At 42.3% G+C, this 21636-nt stretch overlaps 1 long non-coding RNA gene across 2 annotated transcripts; it reads right to left on the reverse strand.

The window, feature by feature from the left end:
- Nucleotides 1-1242: 1242 nt before the first annotated feature.
- On the reverse strand, nt 1243-20967 carry LOC147753520 (uncharacterized). Of its 2 annotated transcripts, none has more exons than XR_015310982.1 (2): nt 20738-20967; nt 1243-1652 (listed from the first exon to the last, which is right to left on the reverse strand). It is a non-coding gene; the product is annotated as an uncharacterized LOC147753520 (long non-coding RNA). The 2 variants fall into 2 exon arrangements; XR_015310981.1 differs by lacking the exon at nt 1243-1652 and adding an exon at nt 2754-2816.
- Nucleotides 20968-21636: the final 669 nt, after the last annotated feature.

The following is a 21636-nucleotide window of genomic DNA, read 5'->3' on the forward strand; positions in this document are numbered from 1 at the left end:
TTGTGCGAATCTCGATTTATCGGTCAGATCGACGCCACGCGCTCGAAAAAGCACAAGCCATGCTATAGACCTTGCTTTCTTACCTACCACTGCCTGCCGGTGGCATGGCCACTATACTCTGCTGTCTGTAATTTTTTACGCTTTGCAAACGCAGTTACTAATTCATCATTGAAAGCTTGTTACTAGTGAAATTCAACGCTAACCTGTACAAACCTGTAATACTTATCATGTAAACGTCAGGATTAATCTAACGCAACTTTGTGAAATGTTCACACGTGTAATCTACGAGAAGACCCTGTAGGTGGGTTCCGTATGGCATCAGTACTAAACATATTTGGTGGACTCAGCTATTCGTGAAGCGATCAATGCGCTTGATCAATAAATCTCACTATATCAATCAGAACTCTTTCCGTTTAAGACATCCTATATCCAATAAGTGAACCAAGTAGCTTTGTAACATATGTGTAGGGAACAAAGGGTAACTCAGACCCTAGTAAAATAGCCTAAAAGCCGTTTTCAAACAAAGTTCAGGCTGCCCAGCGGATCGGTAGTTTCTCTAGGAATTTCTATTTCTAAAATTACACATTATAAAATATTGCCCGCGTGATCACTATAAGGGAGCGGATAAGTAGCTGAGTTAACAGAACAATTTGGGTAATCGATGACAAATACTATTTGACTAAAATGCAGTGTTCGTCCAGCGTGCTCTGCCGAGAAAGTCTGCTGACAGTCCGTGATTCATTTGGTTTAGCCCCCAAAAAAAAACCTCAGTAAAACTTTCGGTGGGCGCGCCAACATAACAATGACATTCCCGCCCTTCCCTCCCGCTAAACGTCGCATGGATCGTGGTACAAAAAACGATTGTCTTCAGGCCAACAGCAAGTCAGAGTTGCTCCTTGTTCCCCACACGGTATACGGCCGAACGAACTTTTACGATAGCCGCTGCACGGTAAGACACTAATCTAGAAGTATTCGTTCCCAACCTAATATCTCATATATCTTCGGTCCTGTTTTCTTATGCCACAGTTGTTCTTGTTTTCCTTAAAAAGCTTTTCTTCTACAGGAACTCAGTTCCTTGCCACGATTGGCCGGCTGTTACGAGGCTGGACGTTTGAGCCAGCCAGCTCCCTACGATAGCGATTACGACGAAATAGAAAGCAGAAGTTTGTTTTACAACAGACGGAATATCTGTCTGTTTTTACTATTTACTAGCGCTGTACTGTACGTTCTTGCTTGCTCTTATACTTTCCAGCCCCATCTTTGTGGCGGACATCGTCGCTAAGCGGCCTCAGTTCTTTGTAGCTCACGCATTGTAGTTATGCACAGCGTATAATCGGAACTCCACGTGAACTTATCGCTGCGGTTTGAGTACCCATCGTAGCGCCTGCCTGCTTGTCGTAGACACCCAGAAAACAATCCGTAAGTCCTTAGCTAGTTGCGTCGTCTAACTGAATATTCACAGCTGGACGGAGTTAAGAGAATTGGGAGCCGCTTGACGTTGTGTGTAGAACTACACTCCTGGAGAGTGCTTCGAGGGTTGGTGTCCTAGAGGAGGAAGGGTCCAAAGAGGAGCATACGTTCGATAAGTCGTTCACAACTACGCTGTACGGCCGACACACAAAGTAGCGTGAGGGGCCTGAGACGTTCTACGACTGGAAAGGAAGTGAATGACTTTAGAATCTTCGCTGAACTATTCTGTTGTGGGCGATATACAGTTAATTGGGTTGCCTCTTCATAACTATGTGTGTAGGCAAAGCCTTCCTAACTATATACTTTTACACGCAAAGTTCACCAGCTATGCTACATATCTGTATAATTTAGTAGTTTTGCGAGAAAACAGACACGTAAAATATTATTAGTCTATGCACAGTACGGTGGAATCTGTATCTGTGCATGAGATTAATAAGAAGAAGAATAAAAATTAGCCAATAAGGGGGAACTCTTTGAGCTTCGATTGTGCTCTAGGAAAACGAGCGTGTACCAGTATGACATGTGAAACATGTATACATGCGATAAACACGCTTCCATTTAGGGCTGTCAAAACCTTTCTCAGTAGCTAATAAAACGTTTGATAACTGCACAGGCTTTATGCTCAGTCGTATCAGAACACGATTCCATTCATAAACCTGTAAATATTCACCCATGAGAACGCCGTTTCACTTTCCTCCAGGTTACATTGAACATTATGAATTAGCTTGTATCCATAGCGGTCGACTTGAACTGCACAAGCAGCATGTAAGGCATGCTACCATCTTAGTGTCGAGCCGTTGTTCTAACATAATACGAAAAAAACGGCTTCGGGTCTGTATTCAGATAAAACAAGCCTATCCTTCTAGGTGATTCCTTCTAGGAGACCTTCCTAGGTGAATATCGTCAACTTGAATTGCGATATTAAAGAAATTAACTGGATAAGTAGGTGGCTGACACGCGCCGTTAGCATCAACAAAACGCAGGAAATTTCAATTCACGGATCTGTCCGATCCACGCAGCCCATTGCCAATGAAGCACAATAAACTTTTGTTCCACCAACGTCAAATTAAGCCAAATCTCAGATCAGCACGTGCGAAATTAAGTCATTGGAAAAGACACGGAAATGCTTGTAGCGTAAACCACAACTCATATTTTACAGTTAAAACTACGCTTATTACCTAGTATTTGTTTAGTGGGTGAAGTCCTTATACTCTTTCTGCCTCTAATACGTGCCCATAAATTAGACTCTTACCATGAAGGGAACGTCTAATAGAAGAAAGTGCCAAAACACTTCATCTTAACTACGATTTTACTCTCCTCAGGCCAGTAGATCCGCTTAAACGCATCTAAAATTGACATCACGAAGCTTATGAGCAGAAAATATGGCATGGGATACACGTAAAAACTATGTCAAGTCAAAAGTTTAAAACATGCAGAAACCGTTGTCAATTAAGATAACGTATGAATACTAAAATAGCTCGATGAGAGCCTTTCGTAATCGTGCAGAAACCTCGACAATGGTGACCGTTTTAAAATCAGCTAGACTTATCTGGCAGGTAAATTTACGCGTCGTATATGTCTCTACGAGTGATTTACGCCTGAGAGAGAAGCGTTGAAAAAACCAACCGCTCGGTCCTAGGCGTTGTTTTGACATCTTTCCATGAATTAAATGCGGCTTGTTAATTAAAAATATTTTGCTCAATAAAATGAATGAAAGGTTCTGGATTACAGCAGACTAAAATCCCTCTACTACTATTGTGAACAGACAAACACATTAAACTGGTACAGACAATAATTTCCTTTGCCTCGAAGCGTGGGCGTAAACCTATGATGATGCAGCCAGTGATATTATAGTCGATGACTATGAACCCGCATTAGTATCCATGGCACGGCAACCAGTTGACATTTTTATACGAAGATTCTATTTTTTCGTAGAAATTTTCCTAAAATCTCCCCGTCGTTATCAATGCAGCTCCATACCCCGCATGTAGAGCACGTTAACGTTGGTCTTATTTAAACATTTGAAATTTCGTTATATCACGCAGAACACAGTGATCGAATGACCCAAAAATATGCCTAACATAGTCTCTTGATATAAGCCGGCAATTATTAACCTTCACTGCCGTTTCTACACATACAAATGAAAAATGATATCAGGTAGCCTACGGAGGGCCTATAATGCGTCTGTCGCAACACCTAGCCGTTGACTTACCTGATACGCGGTTGTCCATTCTTATCCAGTTCTTTGCTATAGAGAGCTAGACAAATTAATGATCAGCGTTTATCTATTGTTTAGTACAAATCCATCTGTGCATCAGTACCCGTGTGCGGCAAACAAAAACGTTGTTTCTTCTAGGACGGTCTATGATGGAACCAGAGTCTATGGCGGAATTCATGCACGACAAAGCGAGTGACGACTAGCCGCTTCGTCCCTGTTCACTCACTGTTCGCCGTCGCCTCCGAAGCAAAAAATTACCACCGCTTTTTGCGGCTTTTTGTTCCATGTCCTCAAAATTTGCTTTGAATACTCCTGTTGCTGGGAGCTCGAAGCGATAACGCAGGTTTTCGGATAGCAGTGCTGTCGGCTCCAAGATATGCGCGCCATGCCGGGTCGCTGTGCTTAGCCCTAGCACCCTTGTAGGCGAGAGCCTCTGACGCTACTTAATTATTGTAAGATCATCCTAAATGAAATCATCATTGTAAGACCCTCCTAAATTACGTTGCGATCGAAGCTCCTTTGAGGCCGAGCAAGCTAATACCGGTTGCGAAAGACAAGCGATAAGATAATAGGCGGCGGCCTACGTTGCCTTCCTGCATCTTTTGCTGACGTACACACTTATACTCTTGCAGAACAGAGTACGAAAACCGTTTAATGGCAAGAGGTGATTCAGCGAAATGCAAAATGTTAGTGACTGCTGTCCTGTTAACACTTCTGAAGTTAATTGCCCCCGTCTTTACAGTGTCAGGTCTGGGACTGTCGCGTGGAGCCGCGTTAGAGCTTATTTCGTTTGGAGTTCATTCGATCCATATATCTCTAAATTTTCTATATATAAAGTAAATTAGGCTGATTTCCTGGGCTTTCTTATTTGATCAGACAGGTCCTTCAGACAAATAAGTGTAGGAATAAGTTCAAGTTGTTTGCCTGTTCCAATCCAATTATTTGTGTAAGGATTCGAAGTGCAGCCACTCTCGACAGTTATTTTATTCTTCTGCAAGGTTTAGCACGTGTATAAGCACAACCAACTCAGGACGCGTGAGCATAACCTTGTCGTTTGGTGTTAAGTCGAAGACTGCTTTGAAGTCAATCAACATCGCGTACGCACGGCCTAGCCAGGGCTCCTTTGACATTTGTCACCATGATCCTGTACACCGCTTCTGTGAAGCCTTCTCTTCGGCGTATATGTTGTTTCGTGCGAATAGACTGTAAACTTTTTAAGTAGCCGTTAAATTTCTTAGTCAACAAGCCGAAGAATAGCTTAATAAAACGCACTTTTCTTCGCTGGTCTCACCATGGTGACGACGTGGGTGGGTCAGCCTATTCTTCGGCGATCATTTACAAAATAGTGTCTTAATCTTATCACTGGGGCTTAGCGTGTAAGGCTTCTTGTTACGCAAGCTTTGAAAACTACCATGCTTCAAGTTTTGCGGCCGGCATCGGCTTCGGCATTTTATAACACGGCTATTTCCCACGTATCCCTTCGACTACTATGCAAATACGTTATCCACTAGGCTACTACGACGACTATGCGATTTGCAGCGTCTCATCAAAGTCTTGCTTGAATTTTCGTGACCATCCTCGCAAGTGATTGTGGTGATGCAAGGCCAACGCTGCCAGAACCTACTTCACGAAGCTCTCGGTTAATGGAACGGTTGGGATCTCTCGGGTTTAACTCTAGTCCAACCGTCCGGCGTGGTGTTGCCTTTCTCATCGGCGGTTTTTTAACGGTGGCTTCGCTTGGCGGTGATTATTACTTCCGAAGCTGACCCGGATGCTGGAACGTTTGGCTTTGGGAGCCCGGTTGAATTGGCTGGGCCCGCTGTTATCATCAATAGTCTTTGTGTGAACACTCTATGGTTCCTGACACTCTTGGTTGTCAGGAATCTCACATCTAAAAAAGGCCCGATCTATGTTGCAGGCCATTTTATCTCTGTAGCTGTACCGGACGAACGGGCGCTGTCATATGGCAAGCGGAAAAGGTGGGAAGCTCTTATTTTTTTTTCGCAATAATATCATCTGCTGCTTTACAGTCCTGACCGAAGAAAGGAATGGAGAGCACATGTACTTCTGACATGAATGGCGAGATATGATTAACGTCTCTGAAAAGCTCCCTGTCTCGCTGATGCATCTGTTCTTTTTAAATTTCATGCGTTGTTGATAACCAGCCTGTAAAAAGACTGCCAGTGGCCTACCAATGCTGTGAGTATACCTTTCGTTTACAACACGCAATGCTACCGACGACCATTTTCAGCGCTGCACGAATAGACACCTACGATTTTTTAGAAGGAATTTATCTCAGCACTTTGTCATCGGGCGTGCTTGGTGCTGTGGCCTATTATTAGTACTTATCTTCGTGGCGGAGCTATTCGGAGATGTCTCTCATTTCTGGCGTCAGATATTTCTATTTTGATTGCAAGCCTGACATTTGCCTTTCCAGTTTCATTGCTTGATGATGTAACAATGTCAAGAGACCGACTGATTCATTCTTTAGTGTACGAATGTTTCATGAAATGTTCTATTGATCGAATGGGCATATCCTACACCGCTATTAGCCCGCTAGGTTTATTATCGGATCAACTTCATTTATGAACGACATATAGTACTTCGAACAGAGCATATAAGTCTTCCTCTGCGTATTTTCGTTGTACCTTGTGCAAACATTCATACTGACTAGTCAAGCATCTTTCGAGCGCGATGATCACGATAGACAATGCAGCATTGGCCCATACTCTGGCGTATGTAGACTGTTGGATCCAACTGAATACCTACACAGCGGGCTTGTGTTCGTTGTTGGTTCTATTGCTATTGTACCTGTAATGGTGCGCCTCCCGATGTCTTGTTGTATAAGATGCACGGTCCGAGTTCGTGCCCGGGCGTTGATTGCAGCAGGGTGTAAGCCACAACAGTACCATTTACTCTTCTAATCTGAGGGAAACACGCCTTCGCATGATAGATCATCGCCTTCCCGAGAACGAGGCCGTTCGTTCATAACTCCCGCAAACTTTGGGCTGGACGGGACGAAGACGACTCGATTGATACTTAGCGCGCCCCGGAAGGAACTGTGAGATTTTCTTAAAACGCGCATAGACCGAGAAGCGAACGCACACATTACCCAGCACTCGAATGCAAAGAACACTTGAAGGTCTTGAAATTAGCGGCATTCGAGATGCTTTGGTAACCATATCTGCTTAATGCATACGTAACCATCTGGCTTTGCCTAATATTAATGGGTTTTGATTGATTATAGGCTAGTCTAACATAGTAGATGCTTAATTCAGTCGATTCTGCTGTGTTCCTCGCTCCCAATTTATTCGACCATGTAGATTGTGTCGTGTTTCGATTGCGTTTTGCATTGTTTGGGAAGATTAGCGCAGTTTTTCTCGAAAGCCAGGCCGATCCTTGTCACTGTTGCCATAGTTACTATATCCTGACGTCGAAGGCGCTCGCCTGACGGGCGTCTAGTGTTACGCAGCAAGAAACTGGACAAGATACTGGGTAAAATCATTCTGAGCCAAAAGGCATCGTATTTGTGTTCTTCCAACCCCTCACTCTTCGGTTGTGATACCACCATCGGTATGCGGCTAAGCACACCTCATCCCCTCGCCTAGTTGTCTTAGTTGAAAAACACGACGCCTCAACTGACACAATTCTATTTCGATTCGTGACGTGCGTTTGTGTACGTATTCTTCTGATTTTTGTTCTTGAGATCCGTGTACTACTCTAGAAAGCATCTTTCTGCTTACTCCATTAAAAATTTCCTTCACATAATCGTCACGGTGAAGCAGGTAGCAAGCCATTGCCATGGGGAGAAGTCAGTTGTCATCTTCGCTGTCGCCGAGCGGGTACAACTCGCCTGAGTTGACGAACGTGTCGGTGCTCTTTTCTTCTATATCGAACGCAAGCGTTGTTCGCTAAGCCACACCAGCTTTCATTTCCTTCGTCATGTTTCGACATCTGGATTGTGACTTCACCATTTTTTTCATCTTATGAGCGTCACTTCTTCCAGGAAGACGACATTGACGGCCTTCCGATCTGCTAGGCCCTGTCCCCAGCAAGTCCCTTTCACAGCCGATCTGAACCTCTCTAGACGAGTGGGGAACAAAGGCGGTGGTGATTTGCATCCCAATTTTAGCTCTAGCTCTTGTCTATAGATATTCGTGCCTCGTGTCACTCCTTGCAGCATAAAGGAGGGCGGTAGTGACAAGCAGTGTTTGATCGAAGTCGGAACCGCTGCAATTGGAGAAAAGAACTTGTTCCGCATAGACCTGTACGCGCTTTTCGAGAAAACGTAGCTGGAAACTTTACTGGTAGCCCCTTCGTCACCTGATCGCCACGACGACGCGATTATCATACAACGCGGTATAGGTGCCAACGAAGTTGAACGAGCGCGATTACATTTCGGAGCAAATAGCACAAGCCAGACGGACTCGAAGCAGCCCGATAGAGATCAAAGAGAGCAGACAATGTCGTTCTTGTGCTCAGTGCTGGTTCATACGTCATAATGCTGCAAATCGTGCACTTCGCTAACACCTGACCCTGCATTTTCTACAAATGACTATAGAGGCTCCTACTGTTTACACCTTTACTGCAAGACGTAAAAGAAGCCGATTTTCTTTCAACTAACTTGCCTTTCCTTCTGGCTACCGCCAGAATTTGCTTCTTTTTAGAGGCGCCAACGGAAAAACAACTGACGAAATCGGTGGCGGACCCAAATAGAATTCAACTTTACCAGCGACAAAAAGAGGTGCCTAGCGTCGACTCGCACGTTCAGCACAGTTCAAAACGTTGCTTTTGAATATGAAACGGGTCACGTTAGTTTTCGAACTTGGATCGTTCACGTGTCCCGAACACGGTACCATGGCACCGTCTCGGAGTCAACAATATCATCACACGGTGTGAGATTAGAATGGTGTTAATCACCTTCTGTCGCTGACGGAAATTACGGAACTTCTATTGGATTCAACTGTCATTGTGCCCTACCTTTTTACATAGGAATGTTAGTGAAAACATTAACCTCCTGCTGATTCATTATTGAGGACCATACTGCCATACCTAGCCCGAAAGCACTTCACCAGCGTTTCTTCGAAATAGCCTACGAAAGGCCGTAGGGCCATTTAGAGGAAGGATTACCTTTGTTGTTGATTTTGCAGATAGTCCTGTCTAACACAATCAAGCAGCTCATGTTCAGTAAATTCGTTGTCATAAAGGCCACAACCTGATTTGACATTCGTGAGAAAGAAGAGAGAGTTCAATTCTGCGGATTGTCTATGTCTAAACGTTATTGTGCCTTGCAGACAAGTAGTTCTTAGCGAAGAGTTTTTTTACTTTATTTCTCGTACAAACGTAGATTCCTTTGAACTTGGGGTACTAACCGCAAAGATACTTTTAGATTCCCATACCAAAACGCAACGATAAAATAGATTAGATATAAAAATTATATCTGAGGCCTCCAATTGAACAACATCGTGTTCCTGACTTTTGTGTCAGGTTACTGTCCTTAAATTTGCCGCCATCATGTATATAAAACATGTTTCGGGTGTTGGGTCATGCATTCAGCAATTCAGATAATGTTGCTCTCATCTGATCTACAATCGAGTGAATGTTATCCTTGGGCGTTGCGCAATAAGGATTTGAAATATCTTGCACACGTCCGACCTGCTTAGTTTTTTGGGCAAACTTTTAGGTGCATTGAAAGACTTCCGCAACCTAGGTTACCCACTATTAAATGAGAAAATATTTAACCAGCTTCATTTTTGTAAGCTATTCACGAGTTGAAAAAATACCTGAACATCTGTTGCGTTAGTCTATCACAGGACTGCAGGGAGTTCATCACCCCCCAGTCGATTTCGCCCCTTGTTGAGGTCTATTTACTTTTAAGAAGCCCGTAACGTAGACAAGAGTACAACCGAACGCCTCTGCGAAGAGGTTTCGGAGTTTATAATAGGCCATTGTTGCCCTCTGCACACAGTGCAGCTCTCCTGTCTCTACTTATCCCTACGGTGAGCGATGACATTTATAGAACCGTAAGTATATACTTCAGAACCTTTGGCAGCTTAGGTTCGATCTAGGAAGAATTCTAAGAGTTGTTCTCGTTAAAAAAGTTGTTCTCGTTAGAATTCTACGATCTTTTTCTGCATATTACATTATTTTTTGCTCGCTTTTTTAAAACCCAGTATTTGATTTCCTCAAATTCTGTGAAACATATGTTCAATAAAAACACACTGCATAATGTACAACAGAAATAGCTTCGTACTTCATAAGATGTACGAACTTACTGTTCGATCCACCTACACAAGTGTTCCCCTTCTATGACAGGATTAGCGCCTAAAAAGCACAAGCGTTTGTACGGGATGTTCTGATCTCCAATTTTGACTCCAGTGGATTCACTCAGTACTTAATCACTTACAGCTTCTCGAAGGATGTAGTGTATTTTGTAGAAATCCAATTACGTTTATCAACATTTGCATTTGAACGAAAAAGGAAATCTTGCGCCCATCATTATTATAGTAAGATCTACGAACTAGCCAGGTGTCTCTGCGCCTCTTGTGCTATTAGTTAAACTAATTATTCTGTCCCATCGTCCGTTTAGCTGTTGTAGCTACTATAGTAGCCTATTTTAATACAAACAAATTGGGTTCAATTTACCTAGTCTAACAGAGACGATAGTTTAATTGCAGACTCTTACAGTTTCTTCCTGATTTGTTCCAAACTCTACTCTAGGTTTTAATGCACTTGGGAGTTCATATCTTGTACTCCGTTTCGGCAACATTCGTCCTAGCGGTCCTGCTAGGCTAAGGCTACCTCATCTGCGAGTTTATCCCCTTCATCAATAGTATCTGGTCTATCTGCCATCAGAACTCGAATATGAATTGTTGTTCTATTGCAAACCGATTTTTTCTTATATGATAAGTTCTTGTTGTATCTTCCTATTCTACTATATTCCATTGTTACTTTCTGGTTGCGGTAATTATATTTCGTTGATTTTTTACTCTGTGTTAATTATCCCAAACTGATTCCCCAATAAGCAGGTTCGTACTTCGCAACTAATCCTAATAAATTCCGCTTCTCGAAGCGCTAAATGAACTTGATTTCGAATTAGTAGAAGTTGTTCTAAATATAATAGCAAACTTCGTCTCGCTTGTACATGTGAAGTTAATTTCCAAGCGTGGACAGAGTAAGTGTGAGGCTTGAGCACGCTTCCTTCGGCAGTTATTCTCCATCTTTTGCCATAATGTCCTTGTAATCTTAATATATTCCCAATAAAGGAATATAAAAAAACGTGAATCCAATCGAAAAATATAAATCACATGTCAAAGTGGTTCATAGTTCATTATCATCATGCAAATTAACATTAATCTTTAATTAAAGAAAAGTATTCCTCCAATTTTAAAACTATTATTCATATGTAAAAGATGTGGTTCCTTTATGAACCATAAGCCATGGGGGCACTGACTCACCTACGGGCTTACGTAACTATTTCGGCTATATACAATGGGTGCTAAAGTTCGATTATTAAGTAAACTATTACCCAACAGTGTACATTTATACAGGAGTAGGGAAATTACACTCACTATTATTGGAGCTCACTAGCGAAAAAAAAATCAGGTTACCTGAAAATGTCCTGTCTGAAGCACCAAACGGGTAATGCCGAATGATGCCTAGATACTAGGCAATAATCTTGATTGTCAATTTGCGACAGTGAAATTAGGGAAAATAACGTTTGTCTAGGGGCTCTAACGAATCGGTTGTTCCATTGGTCGCACAGTTCCTCCCAAGATGAAGTTCTAGCGACCAATAAAAGTCGCCCTTTTCCCGCACTTTAAGGGGCTGTTTTGGGTCCGGCGAACCTTCAAAAAGACTTTATTAATAGAGTAGATTTTAAGATATTTTAGCCCATTTTGTCCCGGTCATGCATGCCCAACGGTTGTGCCCACTTTGCTGAAAGAGTTTTTGAGTCATTAAAGTAAGCTCATATAAAGGCACCTAACTGTAAGCAGAAGCGACAACGATCAGTAGTTACGTGTCAAATACGAACCCTCGATCGTTTAGCATTCTATATTTCATTTAATTTTTCCATTAGTAATGAGATCACGGATGTGAGAGAATGTATAGAGTAAGCAATCGAAATGTAACGTCGCAAGATGGAGGCGATGTCTCATTTCGATACTATTATAAGAGGAGACAAAGAAGTAAAAGCATTTGTACTCCGTTGATTGGGGTCTTAACTTAATCTCATCGTTCTAGCCTTTTTTTTTTACACCCTTTTCAAACCATATTTTTGCCATAAAAAACCCATAGAGAATACCATATGAAATCAATGGCGCTATACAAAGTAGGATAGCTGCTGCTGCTGCTACTACTACCAATGACCTTATGAATCGCTATTTAAGAGATTTAGAAGAGCATACATACGCTGTGTAATTTAACTCGAAACTATTACTACTAACTCGAGGGCAAATCGCCATTGACTACTTCTGAACTAGCTTTGGACGTGAAACATTAGTTTCCTTAAACGACTACTATTCCTTTGTGATTACAGAAACTTCGCTCATTTCTCCATACCTTTTGCCGCTTTTCTTCCCAGCTGGCGCTTTCTTAGAAATCTCGATGAAAGTTCATGTCCTAAGGTTGTTCCTTTTAACTCGAAATCATCTTTCCAACGCGGCTAAAAATCCAGTAAGAAATAGCACGAGTTTCTAGTCCAACATTTTAGATAATCGGTGAATTCGAGTAAGCGAACTTCAAAAATGTATAGTGCTTCAAGCATAATACATTTTGATAGTCCCAATTTTGTGGCACAAATTGGGCACAAACGTCTGCTTCAGCATACCACCGAAACCAGGTCGTGGCTAAACACACGTATATATATTACTGTGCACGTCACTGGAAGGTCCAGGAACGCTATATTGGCTGCATGAACCATCAAAGAAAAACTTCAAAATTCAACACTTCTTTCTTTCTGATTCTGTTCGGCCCCAGAGCAGCTTCCATCGCAATATATGGACTATGGGTCATTTGGGAAGATCTTGCAATGAAGATCTTTAAATAAAGAAATCGTATCAAGGCTTTTTCTTAAAGGAGCACTAGGACTGTGCATAGTGACCCGAAGTCGCTCCACATATCTCCTAGCCGACCTGCCACTATTCTCCAAGGATCTACGTCGTCGTTTCTCCTAGCAACGGAAGCTTTCAAGTCGAAACTTAAAACATGGGAGCAAAAATCCACGAACCCTAATGAAGATTTCTTCGTCTCGAGTGTGATGAAGAACATCAAGTGGAAAAAGACAAACCGACTGAATAGACATGTCGTTGTTCGCTCTGCCATGCACGGGTTCCACTATAGATTCCGCAAGAAACCTAGTTTTGACGATACACGTAGGTGCCCTAGATGCGAAACAATATCATTCCGCTTGCTGCTTTCTGATGTCATCGTTAAGATATCTAACACACTTTTTAAATTAGCTTTATAAACTCAGCAAGACTCGCGTAATTCATCGTGTGTAAACTGTTTCAATATATATGCACTTAAGCGAATTGCAGGTACATACTGCTAAACAACTTATATATACTGCTATAAATATGTGCGTTTTGAGCATCTAGCGTGTTTACCTTTTTCAGCGTCTAAAGGCTGCCGAAGCAACCGGACCTATCTATCCCGTGACAACGAGGAGTCTGTTACTGAAAAAAAACTGCTCTCTCTGCAGATAATAACTTAACTTAGAAGTTACGCTTCACCGCCGTCGGCTGAAACCCTCAATGACAGACGACTCGCAGACTGGTCGAAAATGGCTGCCAACGCCGTACAATATGCAAAATTAACTAAATAAAGGGTGGAAGCAATTTCGGCTTCATATAGTTTCTCAATATGTCGCCTGAGCCACAATGACAGATTCGTATGCAAAATTGTTATAAATGACAAAGAATTGCGTCTCTAGGTCGATATAGAGCAAAACAAGAATGAATAGCTTTGAGAAACACGCCTAGGCTCAGAATTAAACCAGATCTCTCTCCTAAAAGAATCATCGCTTGCGTTTGTTGAGGGTTGGAGGAGTCTTACAAACAGAAAAACATCTGGTGCATTGACACGGATGACAAAAAGCTCTATATGGCGGAGTTTCAATGAGTAAACAAAGCTATGCAACAAGAAGATCCAATGGACAGGGTAAAGTTATCTTTCTTCACAATAATGCCAGACCTCACACGACAAATGTCGTTAGAACCGTCCTACAAGAGGTTGAGTCGAAGATGTATTTGTATCCACGATTTCCCCCGAATAGATTACTATCCCTTCCCAGCGCTGGAAGACACAATTTTATAACAGTGCATTTCGTAATCAGAAGGTCTTCTGAGAGCGGCTAGATCAGCTCTCCAATAGCATCCCGAAAAATTTCCAGAAGTTAAGTGGAAGAAATAAGAAAAGGTCATATGAAGTCGAATACGTGATAAAATCAGGCAGGTCCAAAAGCTGTGTTTTTCCTAGGTAAAAAAAACGAGCTCCTTTTCGGCCTATCTAATATATGTACACGATATATATACACCATATTCTTAGGCGAGAGTATATATATATATCAGAAACCTCAAACATAGCACCAAAGATTTCATTTATTTCTTAGAATCTAATAAAACGCAGTCGCGTGCTTGGAACCTAGAAAACTATTTTGAAGATCCTAAAATAGGCACTAGTTAGCAACAGTGCCAATATTTATTGAATATTAGGCGTAAAAATATCTTCTATAAAATGCATATTTCGATCTAAAGAGTTAAAAAAATTCTATTTGTACATTGTTACTATGGACAAGTTTAAATGTGAGGATAAATTATAACACAAGCTGTAGACACATCTATCATCAAGCTAGCTTTCACACACGTGTGGTACAATTCCCTACCGTTCACATATTCGAGTGTTTTTTTCGCCGACATACGACAACTTGCGCGTCTCGAGTCTCTATTGGACTCCTCGCGTCATTGCCGCATGACTTCCGATGTCGCACAACAGAAGGTTGAACTCAACACCTTGGTCCTAACAGGTCATTTGTGTAAAATGAGACGCGTAGGAGTAGGCAGGACAAGCAAGGCAAAGCTGATCTATCTTATTATATATCTATTGTTGTACAATAGATAACCTTATATAACTATAATTATAAGACTACCATGTCAATAAGCAATGTTTCGGTAGTAACAACCGCATCACAAGGAACCGTTATAAAAATGACAGCCAGTCGCTTCACGCAGCAGCTTATAGTCCAAGCAAAAATCTGCCATCAGCACAAGATAATAAAACTGGCTAGTTTACTATAGAAACATTGGTAGTTAAAAGACTTGTTTTTTTCGACCACCTCTGTTACTCGTCACCTCCAAGGGTTCCATAGTTTTCGCGCCTTTATAAGAACCTATTAAGTCTTGTACGAAGAGGCTTAGGTCTTGTAGTGAATACTCGTAGACTTTGTAACAGGTAAAGCGATGACCGTACGGCCATTGCTACTGGTATAAGAGTAAGAAGCGATATCAGGCATAGAGCCAACCATTCTTTTCTTGTGTTGTTAGCTGACGAAGTAGCTGATGGATCAGCTACCGAAAGGGCAGACTTCTATCCCTCGCTCGTGGTCGTCTTCTTATACCTTTGGCGGGCAGGCAGTTTCAGCTAGGGTGCAACTTCCCCGAAAATGCTAGGCGCGCACCATCATACCATCGACACCAGGAGGACCAAGCTAGTGGTAAGGAACACGCTGGTAGAACCCACGCCAATGCTATCTGTTCGTATCGGTACTAGTCGTGTCGCATCAACACCCCAGTTCGGTAGAGCTGCGGCCTGGTACAAAGCGGCACTTTTTGTGCGATCTGCTTTCCTGTCTGCTACTGGTGGTCTAAGAATCTGCAAGTTTGTGCGTTGACTAGCGACCATCGGCCACTGGTCACCAGGTTCTGACTAGGCCCGCCTTTATCCGCTGTTCGGTATCCCCATCAGTATTCTGAGCACAAGTCCAATATCAACTCGGCACCATGTTCCCCTCCCCTTTCTTAGCTTTGCCCTGCTTCACCGCCCTAACAAGCCATTTGTGGACCAGAATTAGCTACGCCCCTTCTCCCGCGCCCCTGCACCTCCAAGCACTTGCCTCTCTGCAAGCTTTTCTATACACATAGCTACTCCCGGTACCACAGCGACTACTATCACAGCTTTCAGCGAGCTAACGCGCACAGCCCAATTGCAGAACTCCGTGCACCTCGCCCTCCCACATCGGAGACCAGACACTTGCTACTTGCCGGCGCTTATACTAAAAACACATATCCTGCCTGACTCATGTTTCTGCGCCCATAGCAATAGCCGGAGCCACAATGAAGCTACGGGGTCCGGCCAATGGTAACGCCATCTAGGTAGGCAGTGAGTGTTGACAACCGCTGCTTAGTAAGCCGACCGAACGTTAGCCTCTAAGGCTAATTCATAGAAAGCCGGCGCGACACCTTTTAAATTATGTCTGTCCACAATTGGTCGCTTGCCTTCGTTTCGTCGTTTGGTGGCCTCAGCTCTAAAGCTTTGGTGAACTTTGTAAAAATTCGAGGAACAGGACTAGAACTCTGTGAACAGAGCTCTGGGGGGGAGGGGCAGGTTTGGATGGTGGAAAGACAGCGGGTTGCCAAAACGACTTAGCTTAATTTATTTACCTGATGAAAGGGCCAACAGATTCTCGCTTTTAGTTTTTTCATCGGGGAAAAATGGTCTGAACAGGAAGGTGATAGTTTTTTTTACTTGTGTATTCTATTTCTTTTTTTTTTACGAGTGGTAAGGAGAAATGACCTCAAAAAATTATTGTTTACATATTTTTTGCCATTCATAGTCATGGTGCCTTGGGCATAGGATCGCTTTAATAATCAAATTTATTTTACAGTAAATTATTAATAATACAATATTTCGGATAACCCGCGCGTACGACAATGGCTGAAATGTAGTAAATTCAAAATATTATGGCATAATGCTAATACGGTTTAGCGCCTGTCTTGCTTACTATTCTGGATCGAAAGTCGAAAACATTTAATTGAAATAGTAGTAATGCTAGCTTCTCGGCTTAACGCACTGCAGTCAACTGTATCGGTCCCACCGTGAAAACGATAACAGTCAGAAGTCTGATGAGACAATGACCATAACACCGTAGTTATCTGAAAGTTATTTATACAAAACTTTTACATTGCTGACGCTCCGATGGACGAACTGCAAAGGCATACCTCAATTATGGATGGGGCAGTTTTTCTGCTATTATAAAACCAGCGATCTCAAAGGTCGCAGAGTTAATCACAGCCATTTATAAACCAAATTCGTGATCATGTATGTCATCGAGCAGCACTGACTTCCATAAGCATAATAAATTCCTTTAGCTTGCTTTATAGCACCATAATTTTGAATGCGTAAGCAAGCTTACAACCCCCTATGTTTTGAGTTATACGTCTGGCATCGGCGTCAGGCATTCGACCATATGGCTGGCTTACGGCGCGAAACAAAGGGGGTCTATGCGCGGATTCAGAACTATGCCATAACGTGTCCCTAGGATTAACAGACAAATCCTTTACCCACCAAGTTGTCACGGGAACAATACAGCATCGCGAGACAAACCTCAGGCTGAGATGTTGTCGTGAAAAATAAGTGGGCTAAAAAACGTACCATTCATTCATTTGTAGACCGAAAAATACACCAGTCGCACTGCTTGACGTGAAACGCCTTTGAAAAATGCAAACGTTCGGAAACAAAACACGATCTCTATACATGGGCTGCGTAGAACCGTCGCATACGCTTATAGACCGTTACTTCCGAAGCCTATTTCAAAGATAAACTAAAGTTAACAGCCCGAGGCACATGCCCAGAAATTTGATGACGTCATATTTATGTTAGGTAAGCACATGAAATAGAAGAAATGACAGGCAAAGTACGAGGAGAACACATACGCGAATTTAGCCGCCAGATTACGTCCACGTGGCTGATTTCAGGCAAGATATTCCTTGTGCGCTTTGTTACTTCATCGTCCCTTCGGACCAGAGGTGACTTTATTCATCCAATGTTTAGGTAGAAAGGGGCAAACGTATAAGCAAAAATACAAAATTTCATACGCTGGAAAGGTGGTACGTAGTAAATTGTATGTATATCAGATTTTTGTTTTGAGGCTACACCCGTCTCCTACTTGTATCACAATATAAGTTGTAGTCGCAGTAATTTGTGTAGACCAAGCTTATGATCCTCTAAGCCGTTAGACAATAGAACCATAGGAGTAAAGCGCAAAAGGCAATGAGTATAGAATTATCGTTTTCTCTTCAAAACAAAAAAGGCCTTGTTTACTTGAATGTTTGATTTTGTTGCGTCCAGCATCGGCCAACGCTAGCCAGTATGCGTCCTTGATCGAAAAAGCTCTTTCTGTCGGACCGCAGACACACACACATGCCAACAGCTTATACAGAAATGTACACTACAGTATAAGAATACGATTTGCTCGGGTAGGTGCTTTTACTGCGCTGTGACCTGTTTACCAATACAGCTCCACATAAAGACCTGCACCAAGCCTTAGCTCCGTCCAATTCAAGTTATTGGAGCCTTGTTTAGCCCTCGCAAGTGGGAGGCGACGAGAATACTCATAGCAGCGTCAACTAATTCCAAAATCTCTCATAATATTCGCACGAGTGCGTACACAAGGAGAAGCGCTTTTTCCCTAAGCTTGCTCCTCTTCTCCTTTCTCTCTCGCTTTCTCGACAACGCCCGAAGAAACGGAATCGCAAGATGGGCCAGCTGGATGAAGTAGACAACCTAGAGGGTCAAAAGGATGCAAATTGGCCTATTCCTTAGGCCTGTTCTGGATGAGATCTATTCATTCCCTACGTCTTTTTTCGTTCCGCCCTTTGCTTAGCGTCAAAAACGAAATACCACCGTCCCACCAGAGATTGTGGGCGTTTCAGCCGAGCTCAAGCATGGCAGTCGATCGAGCTACAGAATAGGTATCTGTCGATCGCAAGTGAAAATCATGGAAGCCTAGTCTTCGATCTTATTCGAGTAATTGAGGCTTTTCTCGTTTTTAGTAGCAGCAACTCCTGGGCGCCGTCATTGCTATCGCTGTCCTAGGTGCTCTGGCCTACTATACAGACGAGGTGCAGAACTCATCCCCGAACTATCAGCAAGTTACAGAAAGACTTTGAGTAAGAAACTTTTTTGTGGCCTCGACAATGATGCTGCGTCCCAGAAAGGTAATGATCACGTTGTTCAGATAGCGGTGTTTGTTGTTTATATATATATGCCTGGTATATGCATGCCAGTGCACGGAAAAACGAATCTTTATGGTACCTTCCTGGAAAATAACTACTTTAGATTTTTCCAATGGAAAGTATGTAGTTTTAGCGATATATTGGACACGTTTTAAGAGAAACTAGTAATCTGCTATGTGACATCATACGCAAACAGTAGCATAGCTGTTTGTGGCATCATAGACATAGAGGTAATAATGTATTTTATATTTTTACAAGTGGAGAAGCTCGAAACAATCGGCGTTTAGTGAAAATAAAGGACAACTCTAAACCATAATTTTGAAAGCTACAAACTACTGACATACTATAATAAAAAGCTTCATGGTGACTTTTCCTGAAGCCATGGTCTGTTAATCACGAGTCTACCCTCAAGATGGTTGATTTTTTGTCACTACTTACCGTGGTAATGGTTGTACCAGTGGTCGTGTTTTTTTTTTTCTGTATAGGATTGCTCTGACAATAAACTATAAGAAATTTTTGTTTCACATAAACCTCTATACGCCTAAGTGATTGATCACTTAGTAGGTTAGGTGTTATAGTAGAATCAGTATAGAAATAATACCTATATGAACAAAAAACAAACCATCGAGTTTTGTAAAGATACTCTATACGTGCATCGATGTCATATCACCGTTGCTTGGGCTTCCGAAGCTGCAACGTTACGTACATCTATTGATGCGAACTGAGACTATACTCGCTTACTCAAAGACCGATATATTGGCTTCACTTGCAATAGGAGATCTATTAGTAGCCAGAGCCCATATATATTGAACTAATCCCTGTTGCCTCTAGAAAAAGCTCTTCAAGAGCTGTGTCAATATATAAACATAGCAATTATCCCAAACTGAAGTCCACCTTATCACGGCGATTTCAGCCACTTCGTTGCCCTCAACCTCAGAGCTTCTATGGTAACAACCAAAGACAACGTTCGAAGAATAATGCAAAGGTTTCCTCAAACAAAAAATAAGCAGAATGGCAATAATTTTCAATAGGGATTTAAATTTCACCTGAAACACTGAAATTTCTGCTTCTCTTGCTGGGTCATCGTAAGCCGCCACAAGAGGCCCGTTCAACGATTGACCCCGAAGTGCCGAGATTACAGAGTGGATTTAAGAAACTGAGCCTGCCAATCGGTGGAAATTGAAAAGTTTAAAGTTTAAAACAGGTGCCGTTGTCCCATTATTCAAGATACCGTAGACAAAATAGTAGTCAAACGGAAAGCGACGCGCTAAAGCCCACGGAGTGTATATGGTTTGCAGGTAAGCGGAGTTTAAACGAAGGGCAACGTCTCGTTTGTTTTTCTCATCTACGTGGCTTGAGATTTGCGTTCATTGAGTCACCTGGTTCACGAAAAAAACTCGGTAACGAGTGAACCAAGCCGCTTAGTGCATTTCGGCGGTCCCAACCGTACTCTACAACACAATATGATTGAGTTCGATTAGCGGCATGATCGATGCTGTGCAAAAAGCTCGTCTCCAGTATCTGCCCTCGGCTACCTCTTCCAGTTGACACCTTAGCTTGATTCACTTTGGTTCTTCTCATTCCAACACAAGGATAGTGACGAAGGATAATGTGTAAACCAGAGTTTTGAGAGATCGAGAAGCGCGATGAAGCGACAAAAGAAGCCCGTTCCTACGAAACGAAGTTTGCCCGCCTGCATATATCGTTTTTGTACATTAGCAGCGATGCTAGTATCAGTTATCGCAGCAGCAGTAGTAGCTAGAGCTAACCGTCAAGCCAGCGTTGCTCCTCAAGCAAAGAACGATTCGCTACGAACCTGTTTTTCGACGCTTGCAGGTATTTCCAGACTCTGCACGATCCATTTTATCGGTGTGAACGGGTGGTTAATACTTTCGCTTCTAGCCAGACGTTTGGCCGCAATCACTTCAGAGACTGGCAGCAAAATCGACATCGAACGCGGAAGACGCGCCGCAAACGATTGTTTCTTTTTGCTTCTTCATAACGAGGTCCATGGAATAAGCAGGGAATTACATACAAGCGCTAAGCTGATGAATAAACCTGCAATACATAACAGGAGCAACGTCGAAAACATTTAAACGTGGCATGGGTTTCTGAGCGCTGATGGTATATATTGGTGTACATGCACTTCTGTAAATAGAAAGTGCATTTCGTCAGACCCGATATTTATGGTGATAGGTAGGTAGGTAGGTAGGTAGGTAGGTACGCAGGTAGATCCGACTACAATTGCTATTACATTTTATGCTGCTCAATTTCTGTTAGACAGAGCACAACAGGTAGTCGGATCGTGCGGCTTTTGAAAGCATCTATATGAAAATGAATACTTGACCATTTAGAACCTCAGACCCTAGCTCGGCCACAGAAATATTATCTATTTCATGTTTGAAATAGACAGAGAGAAACCAGTGAATTGCCTGCCAACCATTTCTAACTCTACTTCTACTATGAAAGTGTTTCCTGTTGTGATATCATCTATTTGCGTTTAAGATACTGTTATCGAACAGAAATAAAGTTGTACGACAAATCTCACTATTAAGAATATATATATATATATATATATATATATGTATGTATATATAGCATTTTATTATTTATTTAAGTGAACGTCGTTCAAATAAGAAAAATAAGTATATTTTACCCTATTTGTTCATTACAGTAGCGTTGTTGATTCTGGGATACCGATCTAATTTGTGCTAG

This window comes from Varroa jacobsoni, unplaced genomic scaffold (assembly GCF_002532875.2).
Source record: "Varroa jacobsoni isolate VJ856 unplaced genomic scaffold, vjacob_1.0 scaffold_423, whole genome shotgun sequence".
Taxonomy (NCBI): Eukaryota; Metazoa; Arthropoda; class Arachnida; order Mesostigmata; family Varroidae; genus Varroa; species Varroa jacobsoni.